Below are 21,480 nucleotides of genomic sequence, written 5' to 3'. Positions count from 1 at the left end.
AGCAAAAGGATAATACTGGAAAAAAGGTTGATCAATTCTAATTAACATTTTTACTGTTCAGTGTGTAAACAATTGTCACCTATGTTCTGCTCCAGCTCAGTTATATTTTGTAGGAACACATTAGATCATTTAAGTTACAATTCAGTCTGAAAACAACCATTATTTTGTAAGTAGCTTTATATTCACACTGGAAGTAAACAGATATTCATAATCCAGGCTATGTAACTTCATACCATCTCTCTACATTCATCCTTTGGTGAAGAGGAACATTTCCTGCCTTCCATCCTTGGAATGACCTTAACATGATTAGACAACTCTTCCTCCAAACTGAAAGACTGGCAAGAAGCACATGCTACAGAAACAGAAGGCAGTTCTGTGAGACGAGAAATAACAAGTGACAAACTCTATTCTTCTTTCTAATGTGGTGGCTATCTAGCAGAGGACAATGTGACTTATCACAAAGGTTGTCCAAAAACAATCGACACTCATTTTGTTTTTAGAAAACAAACCTTTGAGAAACCTTCAATTTCTAGGTTTATAGATTTCTCAAGATTTCTGACCCTTTTTCATTCTCTGATGAGCAAAGTATTCATTGGAATCCTTTGTTTTTGTGAGTTGCTGAAATTTAGAACGCACAATTTATCCAGTTTTAGTAATTAGTTTGTAGATTTTGTTTGGCTGACAGTACATTTTGTTGTATTTTTTCTGAATCTGTGGAATACAGAAACCTAGAATTTACTTTAATAGGATGCACATGGCTTGCTCCATATAATTTATAGATTTTCTTTTCTTTTGCTGCTCACCTGCTGAGTTTCTTTTGTTGGTTTATAGCTGGAAGCAGATGCTTCATCATCTGCTTGTAAAAATGATCATGTACTTATTATTTTAAATACTCAGCGTCTTTTCCATTGTACTCAATAGCACTCTACTGTGGAGTGCAGGGTTCACTGCCAAACAGTCGTGAGCTCAGCACATTTTTAAAGTATTCTTACACAGGATCAGACTCGTTTAACTTCTAGGGGATTTTCATCCTATTTTAAATACAAAAAGAATGGTTTTAAAAAAAAATGTCCACACAGTGGTTTAATAGTGACTCTGTTTCACAAGGAAAACTTGCACCAAAAAGCTTATCATTTATTATTTGGTTAACATGTATCTAATCTCGCTCTGTTTGTATTATTATTATGATTTCCATTTAAAATGTCACAGATCAACATTGTAGAAAAATATCCCAGTAATATTTTTCTTCTTTTTTTGTGTTTACTTAATAAGTTTCACTTTGAATATTCTACTCATACCTCCGATGGATAGCAGCTACAAAATACAAAGACCAGCCAAGCGTCCTTTAGAGCTATGCTTGAGATTTTGTGTGAAGGCCAACTGAACATAATAATGAAGACAGACATGTTTGCATGAGTCTATGATGTATGACATGTCTGTAAAGTTCCAATTCACAAAAATGCATTTTTAGTCACTTTAAAAAAGAAACAGATCCAATGTATTTCAAAATACACAGTCAGTTGAATAGAATTATAGAAGCTGATTGAAACTCAGTTTTATGCATTCCAAGTCCACCCTTCGTATTAATTCAGTCATGTTCGGTTTATCATGACTTTCTCATCTAAGATAAGTAGTCCACCTGCAGAGTCAGAAACTTTACAGCAATCACTCCTCCTGAACAACCAACAGGAGACTCGGCTCAATCGAGTTTCTGACTTTGTAGCAAACCCAGACTGAGCATGCATGTTATTATTTCACTGGGACCTATACTCTCTCACTTCCATCTATTGGTTTTGCATGTTTAGCTCACATTTCATATAAGCTCATCAGAAAAGTTTATATCTTTGCAAGAGTTACTTATAGTATACATTTTATTGTTTTATACATGTTGGCAGTTTTGGTTTTCGTGTTGCTTTCTCTACAGCTCAATATAAACATGATCAATAAAACAAAAGGATTTCTAATATTAGTTCCCATTAACTTTAGTAACTTATTATTTGTAGTAAATGCATACATCTTACAAATTTAGAGTTAAAGTAATCTTTAAATTTTACCAACATGTTTCTTTCTTCTCCTAACCCTAACCCTAAATTTCCCAGTTGAATTTCATTTTGAATTCAAAGTTAGATTACATCAGATCAAAAAGAAAACTACTTTTAGCAATAGAAATGTGGCCTTAATGAAAAGCATGTTTATTACACAGCTAAAGAAAAGTTATTTTCAAAATGTAGCTTTGATCTGTCCAATAAGAGTGATTGTTATTTAATAAAAATGACCTAACATTGTGAACTGACTTGAGACCCTGACTGTGTATGAAAGAAAAACAGCTTTGAACCACTTCTATAGAAAACATAACTCTTTGCCATATCTCGAGGTCCCTCTTCACAGTGTCCGAGGATTGAGTGCAGAGGACCTTACGTTCTGGGAACTATTGTGTGCTGACTGGGACACATTCCTGTGTCAGAGCTGTTTCTTGAGTAATAATAAAAACAAGAAATAACTCTAGTTTGTACTGTCTGACTGCTATCCTCCTTTGTTCAACTTAGTCAACATAGTTGTCCAACATTTTTGCGTGGGCATTTAAAGGTGGCCACCCCTGATACACAACATTTCCATTGACCAACATTATGTGTTGCTTTTTAATTCAATTTCTGTGAACTAAAAAAACTCACCCACATGGGTGAGTTACTTCTTATGACTCACCCATGTGGTCACCCTGTGGTACTATATAAAAATTTAGTTTCACTTTCAACCAGAAATCCCTAGCGTATATGCATTTTTTTCAGTTACTTTGTTTGGTATTTTATTTATTTATGTTATATTTTAAAGATGTTTGTAAAAATGTCTGAAATATTAAATGCTCTGAATCAACATCATCATATTCTGTGGCTTTTGACTAAGTAGTGTGATTGTAAATGAAAGCTCTAAATCCTTCTGCTATTTTGGAAAAACAGAGCTATATTTCCTTCACATCCACACTTTGACCCACAATAGCATGTTTGACATTGGCTCTGATTATCTTTGCATATGGAGTGGTCTAAAGAAAATGTGTTTCTGTGTGAAGGCTGAAGGGAATTGTTTTGGCAGAGATGGATCGGCTTCTCTGTAGCCATCTTTATAAATTGGATATGGCAGCATAATTCAGAGCTACTTAAACACCTCGCAGTCACTCCCTGTGGTCCCACAGTGTGTCAGCTTTTCTCCAATATGTTCCTCAGAGATAGGCCTTCTGGATTTTCATAAAAGAGCCCAGTTGCTATGAAAGGATTTTAATGGATTTACAGGAAGTCATTAACATTAGGCGCCAGTGTTTGTCTAAGGTGCTATTATCATGGGATGTCAACAGAATAAATAATGCCATTCCTATTTATCTCTCTGCTCGTTGCCTTGTAAAATTCTGTGACACACACAGTGGTGTGTTACTTTCTTTAATCTTTTTCACATGTATTGGGTCTGTTGGGACAGCTGAAATGAACCTTTTTCATAAGAAGACATTGACAGATTACTTGTGTGAGACTGGTGCTTAATCAAAGTGAATTGTTCATTAATCTGAAGTGGCTTGTATTGCTGTATATTTATGAAGTTCTGAAAGGTGTATAAACTAAAATGGGTTAGAATTTTTAAAAATAAATTTATCTGAATGGCAAACAGAAAGGGGGATGACAACAACACACTAAAGAGGAATCTTAATTTCATTTGTGAAACAGTAGTGGAGTTAATCAGTCGGGCCTCCTTTCACCACCCGAGAGTAAACTTTCCCGGTTAGGATGAAAGTGTGATCCATTTATAATGGGAACACACTCCCCAGTCCCCTTCCCTAATGAGGACCACCAAGCTAGAGTGCCACTCCTAGAGTGTCGTCCCGGCCCTTCATTCAACAATTAACAGGAATGCCAATCATGTTCATAGCCTTCAAAATGTCATGTCAAATCTCATCCGTACCGAGTGATCTGCCACCGAGGATCTTTCAAACTACACTGGCAACCTCTGCGATAGTGATGGAAACATATTCTCAAGAGTCTTCAAGTTCACCCTCCTCAGTGGATGACCAGAATTGAGTGCTCCTTATCTGCCTGACAATATCCACAGTTGGGTCCAGAGTTCACCTCCCACAGCATGCTTGCTTGGGATAGTATCTTTTTTTCCTTTTTCTGCCAAACAGTTACAAGAACATCATTAAAGCCGGCCAAACATTTCAGAGTTTTTGGTTCTGCAACCACCGAAGCCTTCTGGCAAACCGGTAACTGTCAGGAGCCTCCAAAGACAACAAAGCCGTAAAGGCCACCTTCTTTAGATGGCCTTTATGGATCTAAGTGCTTCTATCATCCTCGATGAAGCACTTTTTTCAATCCCCATGTGTCCATGGACACATGGGGATTGAAGTTCCCCAGGAGCATCCCTGGGGTGCCAGCCAGCTCTGTCTCCAGACATGTAAGTAACCAAAAAATAACCAAAACAAACTGAGTCCCACACAGTGCACAGCGACACACAAAGTTCAGCAACCTGCACCAGGAACTTCAGGTGTTTGTTGTTTGTGGTTTTTTTAGTCACTCACGGTACCAGTGTTTGGTACACCTGATCCAAAGGAAAGGCTTATGGTGTGAGCCAGACGATGTGCCAGACGACTGTCTCTACTTCCGGGCTTCATTTCAAAACTTTCAAAAAGCCGTTCTAACTGGAACATGAACATGAACATGAACATGAACGCTCCAAAAGGAAACGGGGCGTAACGTTGAGTGTCATTTGTGCAGATGGGACCGGTCCAACCTTTAACTTTAGGTTGACCGTCTTTTATTTTGAGATATCAAAAAGAAGCAGTACTACATCTGATCCAACACACCTCCTTCCTGCTGGTGCCGTGTAGCTTTTAAGCTCCTCCTGAATGCGTCATGCTACGTGGCTACGCTGAGTGAGGTAGGTTCAAGTGCAGCCCATACGTAAATATTTTCCTAAGCATTATACTTTAATTCTTTTTGTTGGATTATGTTCCCTGGCACTTGAACTAACATTTTAACCAGACTAGTAATAAGTCCAAATCCTTCTAATTTTTTTTTTGCACCTATAATTAGATGCCAGGAATCACATTCAGCTTTTAATTATATTGCAAAAAACTTTTACTACTACAAATTACTTAATTATATTCCTTGGTAGGGTTTCAGTTAAAAATTCTGTTTTTTTTTTTTTTTTTTTTTTTGTAGTTTTCTTTTTATCAGACGCTCATAGATTTGGATTACGCACAGCATGTGTTAAAGTTTTGCAGCATTTCTCAACCAGAGCTGTGGGGTTGAACACCTGATATACTACCCTTGCAAAGTCATTTTTTTAGGAACTAAAGTATTTTTTTTTTTCTTTTTTTTTTTGCTTGGTGCCACAAAATGTTCTAAAATCAGCTTGATGGCTTAAAGTATAGGCAGTTTCTCACTGACCCCCTACAGAACATAAAGGGGTGAATGGAGAACAGGTATTAGCCCCATAGATCATGTAAAATTAGCAGCAGGAACTGCTGTCAGCTCAGACATTGGCACTTAATCTTAGGCTTTTGGCAGACTGTTGCCTTAACAGGTCAAATGATATCTATAAATCAAGGATCCCCTGGTGGAGAGTGAGAGGCAGCCATAGAGAGGAGGGCTGCTGCACACTGCTGGCGCTGAAACTCAGAGGAATTAAAGCCTGGTCATGAAGCCTAACCCAAGGAAATAATCCAGTCTATTTCATAAAGGATTAAAACCTTTAAAGAAGATTGATTGCCTCTTTTTGCGTTTCAATGCGATGTAATCCAAGATTATGCAGATCACATGGGGTTAGATTTAAAAGAAATTTGCATACGATTCATGATGAGAGGGGGATTGCTTCTTGAGATTGCCTGGTTGGTTTGTCACAGCTGTGTTTGAAGGAAATGTTTTTGTTTCCTCTGCACTCATTTCACATTGGATTTGTCAAAGACAGGTAGTAATTTGTTTGCAGTCTTACCAAGGTCAAATTGGCTCTTATCAGAAAACACAAATCAAACTCCTGAAAAATTGTAGAACAGTAAATGCCGACACCCTCTTCATATTTGAAGTCAGACAACATCTAAATGGCAACAGCTCTCACAAATACAGCACCAAAGCTCCAGCTGTAGAGCAACGGAAATATACATAAATATAAAAATAATTTAGTGACTTTTTATTACTTGACAAGTTAACAAGCCTGTCCTAGTTCCACGGTGCTTCGTCTGCACAGTGGGGAAAGTAAAGCACTGAGACAGGGTGACTGGAATATCAGGTGAAGAGAGCCAATAATGATATGTAATCACAGAGTGCAGCAGCAGCAGTAGAAGCAGGGGAACTGAAGGTAGCGATGGAAATAGAAGTTTCTAGCATGTGTGTGTCGATGTGTTTGTGCAATGCTGCCCCCAAGTTAAATGCTCCACCAACCTCGGAACTAATTTAAAGTCCTCGTTTAGAGGCTGTCACACGAGGGGCCGTGATGACCACTGATCTCTGCACATTTAACGGCAAAGGCAGCTGTCAGGGGCTTGACAGACAGGCCCCACCACTGACTGATTACATACAGAGCAAGAGTGAACTGTGATCTGGTGAACTTTATTTTCCCTGGCAGGTCCAACGTGGGGTGAATGCCTCAGCTTGGTGGCTATTCGCAGAGCTGCTTCATAGTAGGCAGACTCTCCTATCTGCACCATTTACACCACATGCACATACTCAGCAAAGTTATCATTTATTAAGTTTGAAGACAGCAATTCCCTGACACCTTTGATGATAAAAAAATAAACACTTGAAGACAATTGTTTTGCATTTGAGGAAGAAAAAGTGCAAGAACTCAGTCATTCTGAGGACCAGGCATGCAGAGCTTCATCGTAATGCCATTGGCGCTTTTAATAAATTCATTCTGTGAAGGCAAAATATTTGATGCTGGCATTATCATCACATATCTACTCGAGCAAGTGTTGCTGCTCCAAAAAACTAGGTGTAACTGCAAATTGTGTATTTCTAATACTAGTTGGGACAAAATATTTTACTTTTGAGAAAACAAAGAGCAGGAGCATCTGTACTGTCGAGAACACCACAGTTGAGTGAGCTATGCTACTGATAAAACTGCATTTCTATGATGCTGGGTTTTTAAACATGTAACCAACAATAATATTAAGTTTTATGAAATATTAGAATGAGACTCTGTATTGGCCAAAACCTATTCTTACTCGCTTACAAAAGTGTTCTGGTCTCATTGTGGCATTAATGTACGGCCTTTCTTAAAACATCTTTACTGCTGAATGGTATCTTTTCATGTATAAGTTGTAATTATAGGCAAAAGTAAGTTAACATTGTTGTAGGAGTTATTAGCAAGTAACTAATTTTCTCCAAGTTCATGTACATTTATTTGAACATATTAGCAATTAAATGGGACAAATGGCTGAATGAAAAAATACTGTCTAATTTAATTGCTGGCCTTCATAGAGCTGTAAGTTATCTTGGCTCTTATAATTGTCTGACACCTTCTGCTAGAGGCAGCTGTCTGAAAATGTGAAAATATAGTCAGCTGGTGACCACCTTCCTTCTAAAAACAATGGAAGATACTCAAAAGATTCCCAGGTTTACTACTTCTGTCCTTACAATTGTAGTTTTTCTGGCAAAGTGAAGGCAAGCCCTCAACGCAGCAGGTTATGGCTGCACATAATGGATTTATGAAGCGTATCTTAACACACAAACTGGTAAAGCACAGTATGACAAATATCACAATACATAAAAAACACCCAAACAAATGCAAAAGATAAACAAAAGCTTGTTCGAATGCATTGACAACCTAACTGCAGCATTTTGTATGACTTGTTAATAACTAAGTTAGAGAAACTTTGCATATTTCTTCTTTGAAAAGAAGAAATAACTGTCATTTATAATACATAAGAGCATTATGATGAATTGTGTGAGTGAGTCAAGAATCCAAAGTTATTCTAGATCATTTTTAATATACAAAAATGTGCAATTGTCTGAAATCCAAGTTTGTGTCTGATTTGGCAGCAAACATTAACATTTTCTTGAAATAAAAGAAAATATTAGTGACAGTCAGCCAATATTTTAATTAGGTAGTTAATCAATTTCAGTGAGAGACTTGAGGGGCAGGTACAACTGAATGTTACCTCCAAAAAATAGTAATAGATATAATTAAAACACTGATTATTCCATACCTGAGGACAAATATAACAAATTAAAATAATAATGAGCGAGTATCCCCCCCTGGGGAAACTCATAGCTAAAGAAGCTTTTTGCTCTTCATTCCAGTAGACACAAAAAAAACAGGCCAAAAATACCAGCCATATGTTTAAACCTATTAAGTAAAACACTGCTGTTCACGGTGCTGCGCTGAGATTCAATATCACATGCATAGAGTAATTCCCAGCATATGATCAAAAGATCATTAAATGCCTTTAACAGAGCTGAGCCTGTGGCACTGTTACAGACCACCACTAAAATAATATATACAAACAGTCCAGGAATAAACTCAGTTTGAGGTTTTATCACAGATGTATCAGAAACATTTGGAAAAGGGCGCTGTGGACATACACAGCTTCAAGTGTTCTGTGAACACTAATAATTGACTAAATGAGGACATGGCAATATTTGTGATGACAGTACTTGGTTCATGCAAACCCTGAGGAAAAACAGCTCGATGTAAGCGCAGATTCATGTTGTCAAAGCAACTCAAATGACAGAAATAGGTAATGAATTTACTTTTATTTCACAAGAAAAAATCTAAATGCTACATGAAGAACATCATGGATAACAACCCAACATAGGAAAATATAAAACTTTTTTTGTGACAGTCTAAACATCAACACAAATGAGGTAATGACTGTAAAAAGTGTGCACTAAGTTCTTACTCTTTAGTAATTGTATATGTATTTTAGGCTTTTAAGAGCGTCCAAACATCTGACAATAATTGTACATCTGTTCTTTAACAAACTTTTGGTTAAAGGAGGAAAAAAAAAGTAGCTTTTTATGTCACTGTTTTAAAAGAGCTGATATCTCTCTCTGCTTGGAAAAAGAAAGCCATCAAATAAGAATTCCAGCCTGTCTACCTTCAAATCTCCCTCTATCTGTGGATTAGATCTAATTCCTCCAGAATCTTGGGCTGGTGCTACATCAGAGGATGTGCAGCACCAGGGAAGTTACGTAACTCATTAAGACCTCACTGCTCTCTCCTGGGTTGGCTCCTTATCCCTTTAAACTTGCAGCCTTTGAGCAAATAAAGCCATATAAGAAGGCTGAACTATAAGACCCCTGCAAACTCTGGAAAACTTTTTGATCTAGCAGTTTGAATTCAGCTTGAGGGCAGAGCATTTGAACTGCGTCATTAGGCATCATTATACTGTTCCGCATTTTAATCAGAAATGCTGTAGTAATCATCGGAAATAATTGATTATCGTGAATTTCAAAGTTTTGTCTACATCAAAAAATGAACAATTCAGTACAAGAAGTAGATTAAGTTCCTTAGCTTTTGTGAAAACAAATTCATATGGTACATATGGGTATAATGTGTGATGAATCAACTTCTCTAAGGCATTTTTTCCTGATAGCTTCTTACCTGTCTTTTATAGGACACATTTACACAACACTGCTATGATTGGCACTCTATATTAGCTATCCCCTCCACGCCTTTTTTCCCATTGTCATTCCACTGCAGCACTGAGCTGCAATGTTCTCCCTCTGTCTCACTGAAGTGCCATGACAACGTGCCGTAAAAGCCCAAAGAAGCCCGAAGGCCTCCTTCTCAGTCAGGAGGGCTCTGCTTACCTCTGCAGATGACTGCACCATTTCATTTATTTTCATGAAGGAAAACAAAAGGAAAGATTGAACAGGGGATAAGGCAGCGTAGCTAAACACGCCAGAGAGACTGGCCTCACATACTCACATACTGTTCCATATTGCAACAGGAATCCAAATTATCTGCTGAGAAAAAAAACGATAGACTTGGTTTAATTAAGGTTCTGCTGTATGAAAATGTGCTAACAATTGAACTCAATGTTTATGAGCAAAGATTTCATTCCTTATAATAACAAAATAGACTTCTGCTTAGAAATGCTTCCTATGTTTAAAGAGATAATAATCTTACTGTAATCCTAACATTAAGATTATCTAATCACTGAATGCTGAAGTTTTTGTTATAACTTATATCACAACTCTTCTCAGTTTTAGAAGCAATCTGTTCTCTAGTGTATGAATAATTTATCCAGACTGATAGGGTTGGATTATGCTTTGCACTAATAAAAGATATACAATGACACAAGGACTAACATTTTACTTGTGTTATGTATTTTTTTGTTTCTACGAATAAAATTGAAAAGTTATGCCCTGTACTTCTATACAACCTATCAGCTCCTTCTGACTAGCAGCAGCAGAAAATAGCAAACACTCCTGCCAGGGATTGTTGTGATGATATGCTGAAGGTGGAGTAACAGTCTGACCCTGTAAGCTGCTTAAAGAGGCAGAAACTAATTTCAAGGCATCAAATTGAGAAGTCATTTTTTAATGAAATTATTTTTGGTAAATATGGCAATTTCATTAATTTATGTTGATTTATCTCAAAGAATCTCAAAAATCAAGGACACAGTTGTAATATGAGAAAACAGTTCAACTGGTGTAACATTCTTGCAATTCAATGCAAAGTATAATTTTTACTTTTCTATGTACATGCAACAGAACTAAAATAAGTCACAAGCCCATCTTTGGCATTACAATGTTTGGAAAAAATCTGTTAACATGATATTGCCTGAGGCTCAGTAAACTGAAGCAATGGCTGTGATGTAGTGCTAGATTTGATCATTACGGTTCTTTGTAAGTGAAAATAAAAAGTAAAGCCTAAGTGAAGTTTATAGATTGAGCAGATAAAGTTGTGATTTTGTCAGAAACCTCTAAATGTTTGTGTACAGCTAATGATTTCTTTTATCCTCCATTTCCACTGCAGATCAAAACAATCCCATAGAAATAAAAACAAAACAAAACAGAAAAACAATGTGTAACTTGACAACTCAGTCAGACAACCAAGTTGATACAAAACAGTTCAACGTAAATCCTTTATTTCAGACAGATCTGGTTTTCTGTATGAAAGTCTGTCAGGATTAAAGCAAAATATTGTAGAGCAACTGCTCTACAATCTGAGGTTTGTTTTCTCTCATAGGAAACATATATGTGAAATAATTTCCCAATTTTTATAGTCACTGCCAAGTTTTTCTACTCCAGTGATGAGACACCTGATTATCATTGTAGCCTAAATAGAGAACCACAACCTTTATTGTGTTTCCTGTGCTACAATCTCAAGAGGCCACAAGTACTATTCAGTGTCTAACTTTTCTTGGAAAGTCCATGGTGCCTCTCAGTGCCGAAAAGGGTCAACAACGCCTCGTCAGCTCTTGTCCATGTGCCATAGTCTGTTTTTTTTCTGTCCTAAGGCATCTAACCTTTGTTTGCCTTGAGCCTTAACTGGAATTTTTTTTTGTCTGTTTCCCTCAACAGTTTGTTTCAGCTTTACAATTTTAATGCAACAAATATGTTGCATAATGCATTTTTTTTATTATGTCTTAAATATATTGTATAGTGATATTTCTGAATCCTGCTAATTTGTCCTGAGAAAATGTTATGTCAGAGGAAGCCTGTTGAGAAGAACTCTCCTGACTGAAGATGTCTTACTGCTTTGATGCCTAAATAGACCTGAGGCCAAAAAGACACAAAGGGAGGTGGGGAGACTTCTGATCCAACACATCTGACGTCCTGGAGACTCTGCAGGGTTAAATCATTATAGAAAGAACTTGTACATCCAACCTCAAACATGTAGCTGCGTCATCATTATTCCAGCTGGTTTTGGTATTTTGTTGTAGTTTTCCAATGATGAATCTGTGACCTTTACATTTGTTTTGACTTGTTTAATTTTGTCTCCTTTTATATATATTATGAGAAATCATGTCTAGAGAAAAGGAAGAGAAAGTTTGCTTGCGCAGCAAAATTTATTTTATTCTTACTCGTTTTTTACTGGAGGACTTTTCTCCCCTATGTCTTCTAATTCCCATGCACAATCTGTGTTTTGGAGTTTTGTAAAGGTTAATTCGTGCTTTTATGGACAAGGTTACGAAAAGAACAAGTTGGAATTAATCACGAGGAGAATAACAAAATCTTTAGTACAAGCTTTACCCCTCACACTGTTCCTCTTTCATGGACTAAGAGTTTACTATGCAATAAAATTTGCATTTTACTTGAATATAAAACGGACCTGGTGAGATGAAAGCAGAATCGGGAAGAAAGAAATGCCTAAAACCCTGACTCTGTGATGCTGTAGATAATCTGGAGGATATGACTGTGGATATGCTTTTAGCTGATGTACCCTTTGCTTCAACCTTGCCCAGAGCCGGTGTAGATGTAGGGCAGGATGCTTGAGGCCCAGCCATCTCTGACTGATTAGATAAAGCAGAGAGACCAAGCACTGGGACCGACTGCCAGGTTTCTCCTCCATTGACCTCTCTGAGATCAACATCAAATCAGCAAGAGCAGTGGGAGGCTGTCACTTTTTCATGCTTTCTCAACTCCTTAAACAGAGGTAAACACCACAAAATGTCTGTGAAGAATACTGAAAACATTTCCCCACCAATTAGTTTTCTAAAACAAAACATTTCGACTCGTTTGAGGCAACTGTCATGCCTTGGGTGGTAGCAGCGACAACAGCTGCCTTAGGGACACCGTTATATATTTCATGCTGTGTAAGTGTGGCTTTTCTTTACACCACTTTATGGTAATGAAATTCACTGAGGTGTCAAATGCTCCTCTGGGCTTCTTCCCATCTCCCCGTTCAGGTCAGATGAGACCAATGTTCTGACAGTTTCGAATGTAGCCATATAATGTCTGACATGGCAGGGAGGTTTGAGAACATTGCAGCAAGACATCTTGACATTTTTTCAGAGAAAACTGAATGACTTTCCAAAATGTAAGAAAATGAGACTGGGCTCTTGTTTAAAAAGACAGATTTGCATTTGAATGGGATTCTGAGATGTGCTGACAATCTATCTAATGAATCAAATCTTCACTGCTGAAATGGATTTTATAAAAATATGAAAACAATATGGTAATCTTGCAAAACATGATTTAAAGCTGGCTATAAACAGGAAATAATTGTTTTCATGAGTTTTCCAATGCTTTTCAAGAGTTTGTGACACTTAGAATTGTCCAAGTTTGGGCAATTTGGAGAATAGTTACTGTCACAATCCACAGTCAAAAAGCACATCTACTGGCAAACATGAATCAGACAAGTTGTGGAAAACAAAATTGATTTATATAAACAAAAACAACAACAATGAATTGGGAGAGTAAAACCTTGACAGAACAAAATCTGGGATGATGACTGGTTTGAGAAAATGACAGATTGGACAAACAGCAGAGATTTGGAATAGAACAAAATCACAAAGAACCAGAAGATTAAAGAAGAAGGAGATGCAATACAGATAACAAAGAAATGAGTTTTTGGTCTATAAGTCCTATACCGTACCTGAATCCATATTTACATTTTGTAGAAAATGTTCACATAGTTGCAAATGTGTACCATTCAATTTTCACTTGAATACTGAATTGGGTGTTTTCTGTATTTTTATGTTTATTCCAGCCTTTAATGAAATGTTTACAGCAATATTGGAAATGTTAAGTTGACAATAGTGGCAAGAAATGTTTATTACACAGGATCCTGGCTAATTTGAAAGCAAATCAGCAAGCAATAGAGACAACAAGTTAAATCTTTGAATTACAGCCAAAGGACTTTCATATCCTAATGCCCATAGCACAAGCGCCATCTGTACAAAATCTCATGAATATTTTGCTACTTTCTATTACTAGAAATGAGGATTTTCATGGAACAAGTTTTTTTTTCTTTTTCTGTGTTCAATCAAAAAGGACAATGTTCCAAACTTCATTACTTTGCCTCTGAATGAGTCAAAGAAAAATCACCTAATCAAAGTTTATAATGTCATTCTGATAAATGTGGTATGAGCTTAAATAGGAAATTTTTGCTCAAAATGTTTCATTTATAGATCATATTGAATATACATATACATCTACTTCACAATGATCCACTACTTTGTTTTGGTCCATTGCATAAAGTTCCCACAGAAATTTGTAGTTGTGATGTAAAGAATTTCCAGGGATGTGAATACTTTTCCAAGGGAGTTTATAAGTTTCTGGTAAGCTTGTGGTTCTTTTTTGTTTTTCCTTTTTTTTTTTTTTTTGTAGCTCAGGGCAAGAAATATAAATTTTAATATTGCTGCAAGGCATCTATAAGCATGATTGATGGCTTGGCGCGTGTTTTCCATCATTTAGTTATGGCACATAGGTCTTATGTTAAAAAAAAAAATATCAAGGTTCTCAAGCCTTCTCCAATCCAACTTTTTAATTTTGCAAATGTTTCTTTTCAGGTGATGTTTTTCATAGTTAGCCACAGTCTTTTTAATCCCCTTACCTTACTCCCCAGCAGATGTTTGCCTTGGTTGGCTTGAGGTGTAGTAATTTATTTATTTTGGAAACTATAATAGCAGGGAGTAGGTAAACAACAACTGCTACTTGAAATGGTAAACAGGAGCAGACATGGAGTATACGTGGAGTCATGCAAGTCTAACAGAGCACACAATCTCTACTGTACTGTGTTTGTGAGCATTTATGCTTGTCATTGCTCGCCATTGTCCCTTGTCAGCCTCTCATGGGAACACCCAGCGCGGACAGGGCTTCCTCTGCTTCACAGATGGAGTTTGCAATTGGATACCTCCAGTGGATAATCTTCTCATTACTTATCGTGATGAACTGTGGCATGCAAATATCAATAAGGGACTGTGGCGAAGCAATCCAATTAAGGCCTAAAACCAGGAGTCTCATTAGTGCTAAGTCTCTGATAATGCAAATGACATCCAACAAGTAATCAACCTTGAATATAAATGGCCTCAGCAAATCCACCCCTGTGCAAGACTCCCAGCAACAATACTCTGAGAGTTTAAAAGATATGCGAAGAAAGGTGAAACCAGGGAGGTTTCCTCAGTGTTTTACATGTTAACTTAAAGGCTTATCAAGATCAGATTTTTCTGCTCTCTTTGCAAAGCTTCATATTTTCTCAGGAAGCCTAAATCTGCTGTCCGGCTGTTTCTTATCGTGCCATACATGTTGGAAAATTGAGAAACATTTGTTAAATAGATCTATCCATGAGGAAATGAAATGTGCATTTTGAAACATTCAATCCAGTCATGTCTCTTTAGAATTTTTTTTTCTTTTATTGTGTTAAATGCATGCGTAGTGTTTGGTTACAAATTGGTGTGAAAACATTGTTTCTCATTTCTTTGCTTCAATGCTTAAGGATCACCTAATCTGTAGGGATTAAAATTTTATGCTCCATGTGTGTCGGCAGGTTACCAAACAGTTATTTATTTCAGACTAATCAGTTCAACACGACAAGCTGAATTACAGCTACACAGTACTTTTTTCATATTTTCATTTCTGTTGCTCTTATCTTGTACTGACCACTTTCTGACATTATAATGTACATTTCTCAGTTGTGGAACTAGTAAGGGATTATGTTATTTTAAGATTTCAGCAAGTGGGGTTAAGTAAACCTTCATCACAACAAACAAATGTCTGCATTTGAGATTGACTGCATGAGATTAACTAAAGTTGGCATTGCCATATTGCAACATTTACTCTGCAGATACATAAATTTAATTGTAGTTGAATGCTATATATCATAGTTGCAATGCTTGTGCCCCAAAATCTTTTGACACGTTCAAAAACTGCATGATTGCCAGCTTGAAGTACATATCATGGAGTTTTAACTAGGAAGGCAAAGCCAAAGCATTGTTTCATTATATGCTGTTGAAGCAAAAACAGATACACAATATTGTGATAAGGGCATAAGAGTGGGTTGGTTAGCAAAACTTGAAGACATTTCAAGTAGTAAATCTCCCAAAAACAACTTAGTTAAAACTCTAGTTCATTTTTTAAAGTCATGTAGCATTGACCATGTTTCATCTTACAGAGAATAACTCTTACATTATTAGTTCACCTGAGAGGGCTGCTTTCTCAACATATATTCATATATAAATGTGTTTTTGTACAAACACTTTTATTTGAAAAATCTGGCAAAATTAATCTGTTGGTTTGATCTATTTTTTCTTTATCTGTGAACTTTATGTTTGACTGTGTGGTAGGAAGGCAAGCAATCAGTTATGTTTTTAAAGCGTAAGAGGTTTGAAGTGTAAATAGAATAATTTATAACTGTATGATACATGAATATAAAACGGACTGGAGTCTTGATAAAGAAACGGAAGAAACTTTGATCATACGGATTTTCAGAGTACCTGCTGAAAGTCATCTCCTGAAATTGCAACCAGCTTCATTGCCCTCAGGTGTAAACATGTTTCACTTTATGATAACAAACACAAGAGCTCCAGCGAGAAAGTCAGTGTTCAAATGTCACTGCAGAGTTACTGAAATGGTTAATGACAATTTTTTATTGAGACTCGAAGCAAGGATAGGTCAGCAAAAGCAGCCTCTCACTGGAGAAGCAAGAGAAAACTGATGCAATGGAAATGCAACCCAATGCAGGAACTCCTTGGAGGTTTTAAATCTGTCTGGTTCTCCCTGTGGCGATTTCACACACGGTGATTGTGCCTCATGAGCCTGAAATACACAGACATTTCTGTTTGTCCACAAAAACATACATACAAAAAGATTTCATTGACTGAAGAAGCTTTTTATTCCTATAACTGTGTAAAACATTATTTTTATTAATAAATGGACAAAATGTACTAACTGTTGAAAAAAGGTTCTGGAGTTGTTTAGTTCAATGTAAAGTCAGGAATCAGGAGGCTGTAGACTCTAGTTTAGTCCAAACCACATCTAAATTAGAATAAATTTGTAAAGAAATTGTTGCCGCATGAAGAACAGATCCAAAATGAATCTTAGAAGGGATCTAGCAGATTTAGTAATGAAAATAAAATCCATCCACTGAGAACATGCAGGAAGAAAACAAATCAAAGCCAAAGAAACCCCAATAATTTAAATAAATGTTGAATTTTCAGGTCATAATTGTGACTGGCAACAACAAAACCAGAAAGTCGAATGATTTTTATATCATAGTCTGAGTATAAGGAAAAGGATGTTTAATTCATTCTAGTTAACTGAAGGTGTTAGTTTTGGCTTGCTTCTAGCCTTTCAGGTGTAGGATTGTTTACATGACTTGCAAGGTTAGACTGTTTATTTTTACACAATTTCGATACTGTGACCAGTGTACAAAGAAGTAAAATAAGCTTAAACTTTGCTTTTAGAAAATATTGCCTCTTCTGTTGATTTGTGTCTGTTTTTCACTCCCCTATTAACTGCATAAATGATGACAATAATAAAATTGACAAACATTTAAGTGATATTGATCTTAAATTATTTGAAAAAACTAAATAAAGAAAAGTAAAAGATGTAAGTCACTGCAAGTTGTCAGCCATTACAGCAATTCTTGGAGAACTTTATGACCATTAGGGCAATTCTTGAACAACCAGTGATCTGGCATTCCTCAGATCTTTGTCTATTACAGCACTTCTTTTATCTACCAAGACATCAGTGACGTGACTCAGCTTCTGCAGATTTGGGAGTTGAATCGAGTCCATATGTGCTGAAATTAATTGAAGCAAGTGTTTTTCTTTCTTTCCTTTTGTTTGTTTATTCTTTCGTTTGTTTCTTTCTTTCCTTTCTTTTGCCTTATGTCACTCAAAGAAAAGAAATGTTCTGCTTTTACTAAGTTGTTAGTTAAATGTTGCATTAAACTAAAGAAGTGAGATTTGAAGCTGCACATACATACAGTTTGTAGAGGTGAGCTATTACAATAATCTTATTACTTTGTCTTTTCTTCACACAGCAGGGCAATTTGTGAGACTTGCATTTTCAAGTAAATACTTTTGTTCTTCATTGTTAACCTCAAATTAAAATTGTGCAGTTGTCTATAACCTAGTCTCCAGAACAGAAGTAGGTAAATTTTTTAAAATGTATATTCACTAACACACTCCATTCAGTCTATATGAGCTGAATTTGAGAAAAATCTTTCAATTGGGATTGCAGCAACAACTGTTGCCTTGCAAATTTGTGCCTCTCTTCAGTATTTTTTATTTGCACGTGCCATGAAATGTTGGAAAACATCAAAAGATGAGAGAAAATGTTTCCAAGACAAACTGCAAACTGCAAAAAAGAAAAAAAAAAAAGAACTCTGCTGAACTGAAGTTCATATTCAGAAACCTCAGATTCTGTCAAATCTACATTTATTATTCTTTTCTTGCACTTTAAAATAAGCTATAAGCATTTTTTTACTAGTGTAGTTAAAAAAAAAAAAAAGAAATGTATTGTTTGTGAATCCATATAAGTTTAAACCTTTTGGGGCAGGATTTTTTTTTAACAACAAACCCACTGCTATCTAAAGTTATATTCAGGCACCTGTGGAGGAGGCCATTTTTCACTAAGACCACTCTCAACCTCAGTTGGCTTACAATCATTAATATGATAGTGGTCTGAGACTCTGAAAAGCTTTGAGCAGTCTTGAAGAAAATCCAATTATGATCTCTGATTCCTCTCAAGAAACAGATTACCTTTCTCACTAATGACATTTTCCTTCCCATTCATGCCCCCTCTAAATGTGACGATTGAGAGACTGTGTGGGCGTACCAAATGTGCACAGATGATGATAATCTATTCCTTACAGGTCTATCAGACGGACGGCTCGCATTATGTATAAATGCTTTTCTTGAGATTCCCAGCTGCATAAGATGAACTTTATAAGGATTATTTGAACCTCTCCATATATTAAGTGAGGGCAAGAGGGGAAAGAGGATTTTTTTCAGTCTTTGGAAGGACTTTAATTTAAATGAAATGAGGGCAGACTGACATCCAGGCAGATTTTTATTTAAAACTACTTTGCCTATGATCAGTTGTAGCAGATGGGGTAAAATCTGTCTGATCCACAAAGGTCTCTGGAGATACACTCCCTCCCTTTTTAAGCTGAAATATCTTCTGCAATATCAGTATTTCTAATATGATAGGGTTATTGCAGCTCAGCCAAACAGCAATACTTTTTTAAACACTATTACTGTGGCTTCAGTGGTTACACTATTTTTTTTTCTTTGCTAGAAAAATGTTCTCTCTCTTAATTAATGAATTATCTAAATAATGACCACAAAGCCTGCTCCAGTTAATGTATTAGAAATTTCAAAACCCTTAGGGCACCACACTGATAATTAGATCCAAGGTAGCTGTCTTCACTGATTATACTCCACTCAGGCATTGTGAAGGCAGCTTCTAATCACAGGTAAGACATGACTATTCCCTCTTTGGCTTATCGTTAATGTTAGCAGGGAGTCCTGTGTGCGGCAGAATGAGGCTGTGGCGGCGAACATCTTGACTCTATTTATTACAAAGTTTTATCTTTGTCCTGAGGGATGTCACGTCTTGTCACATGTTGCTTAAGGACAGCGCGTCATTCACAATGTAGCTTAGCAAAGCATAACTGCAGCACCTGAATATATATTTCTGCAAGTGTACCTACTTCTGAAGCTCTGGCATCATTATGAGCACATTGGCTCTCATGTGGAGTCTTGGCTGCGAAACATTAGAGTCCCACACCTGAGGCTAAATGAGCAGCAGCCGTGAAAGTCCCACAAGAACCGTTCAGCTTTTCTATGTGATTGTCTCATTTTTTGTATTTGTATTAAAATTGCATCAAATAAATGGGTATTTTTTTTATTATTCTGTGCCATTTTCTTATGAGTCACAGTATATTTCTATGAATAATGCAAAGCGCTTAGTGTACATCTCTCCTGATTTCCTACAGTGAATGTATGCAGTGTTTATTATTTTCAAGAGAAATCCTGGGTTTTGTATTGAACACAGGGGATCGAAAGTTGGCAAGTTAAGGAAAGAAGCAGAGTGATGGACAGACTGACTGACTGGCAGAGGGCATGATATAGTCCTTTCTTCTCTCTTGTCCTGACTGATCAGAATCTTCATTGGAATTCGACAACATACGCGATCTGGTAGTTAGCATGTCTCCAAGGTTAACATTTTTAATGCAAGACTGAGGAATTCAGAGAAGTGCTCCTTTGAAGTTTCTTGTTGGCGTCAGAAGGGAGGCTGCAAGGCTGTTGAAGACTGTCTGCGATATTGACATTAAAACCCGACACATAGAATGATGCCAATTGAAATTTCATAGTGTTCCCTTTGGGAAGCTGGGGAGTTGGGTATGCCAGTGTGAGATGAATAATGAAACTTACCTCACTTTACTCATTTTTTATTTAATGTGGAATTCTCCTTTGTTGCGTCCTGAAGCTTCACACGAGCAGGTAATCACATACAACCAACATGGAGTCAAAAGAAAACAGTCACGTTCTTCTTTCATATAAGCATAAAACCATCTGTGAAGGTTGTACGATTAGAATTAGTCTTTTGTTGGAGGTTCTGTAAAGTAGTGTGGTCAAGGATTAGCAAGGTGGACAAAAGACAGCATCAGCCACCAGTTCAGGATTATTCTGATGACTTTCATTTGCTACTTTTGACTTTGACCACCTTCCCTGAGCTTCCAAGAAGCTTTCAAGACTGCTCAAAGCATCTGTAATGCTTTTATTTTAACTTGAGGAACTCATTTCACAAACATCTCATTTGACTGCGTTGTACAGCAAGAAATGTTTGTATTGGAAGTATCAAGTTCTTTGTTTTTATTGAATTTGCCTTCAGTCGATCCATAGATGAACGTGATGGAGGAAACTGAAGATTGGTTTTAGTCCTGCTTTAATAGGTTACATCAAACTTAATTAAAATTGAAACGCTTTAGTTATTTGGGATTCTTATGAGTGACGTGTGGTTAAAAAACTGCAATTAAATGTCTTTGATAATTGCCGGCCATCAGGATTTATGTACCTACAAGACGGCTGCAAACAAGCATTTGATTTTGTGAAACTGACTGATTGAAGTAGTTTTTGTGCCCATAAGCAATATGATTTTTCTTTCTTCTTTTTTGTCACTGTTCATGGTCCTAAGTAGTTTCTTTTAATGCAGAGAATTTCTCCAGCACTTGAGTGGACCTGCACTTGAGTGGACCAAGCCACAATTAAACAGGTAAAAGAAAAAACAAAATCTAAACGGAGAAACAAGAGTAAAACTATTCATTTAATTTACAAATCCATCTACATAATGAAATGGTCTTCAAAATAAACCATGTAATACAAGATAACTCAAAAGGTTATTTCAAAGAAAAACAAACAAAGCAATACTCAAAAGAAAATCCTCTAATTGGTAGAAACCAGCAAGGTAATCAATGACATCATCCAGTCATTTAAGCAGGAAGTACTGGGCCTGCCCTGCTGCAGATCTACAAGGGACCAACAATGGTGAGTAAAAAGGAAAACAAATAACATGAATATAGTTTGAAACAAAATAAACAAGT

This window comes from Poeciliopsis prolifica, unplaced genomic scaffold (genome assembly GCF_027474105.1).
Source record: "Poeciliopsis prolifica strain line A6 unplaced genomic scaffold, Auburn_PproV2 SCAFFOLD030, whole genome shotgun sequence".
Classification (NCBI taxonomy): domain Eukaryota; kingdom Metazoa; phylum Chordata; class Actinopteri; order Cyprinodontiformes; family Poeciliidae; genus Poeciliopsis; species Poeciliopsis prolifica.
This window is presented reverse-complemented; position numbering follows the sequence as displayed.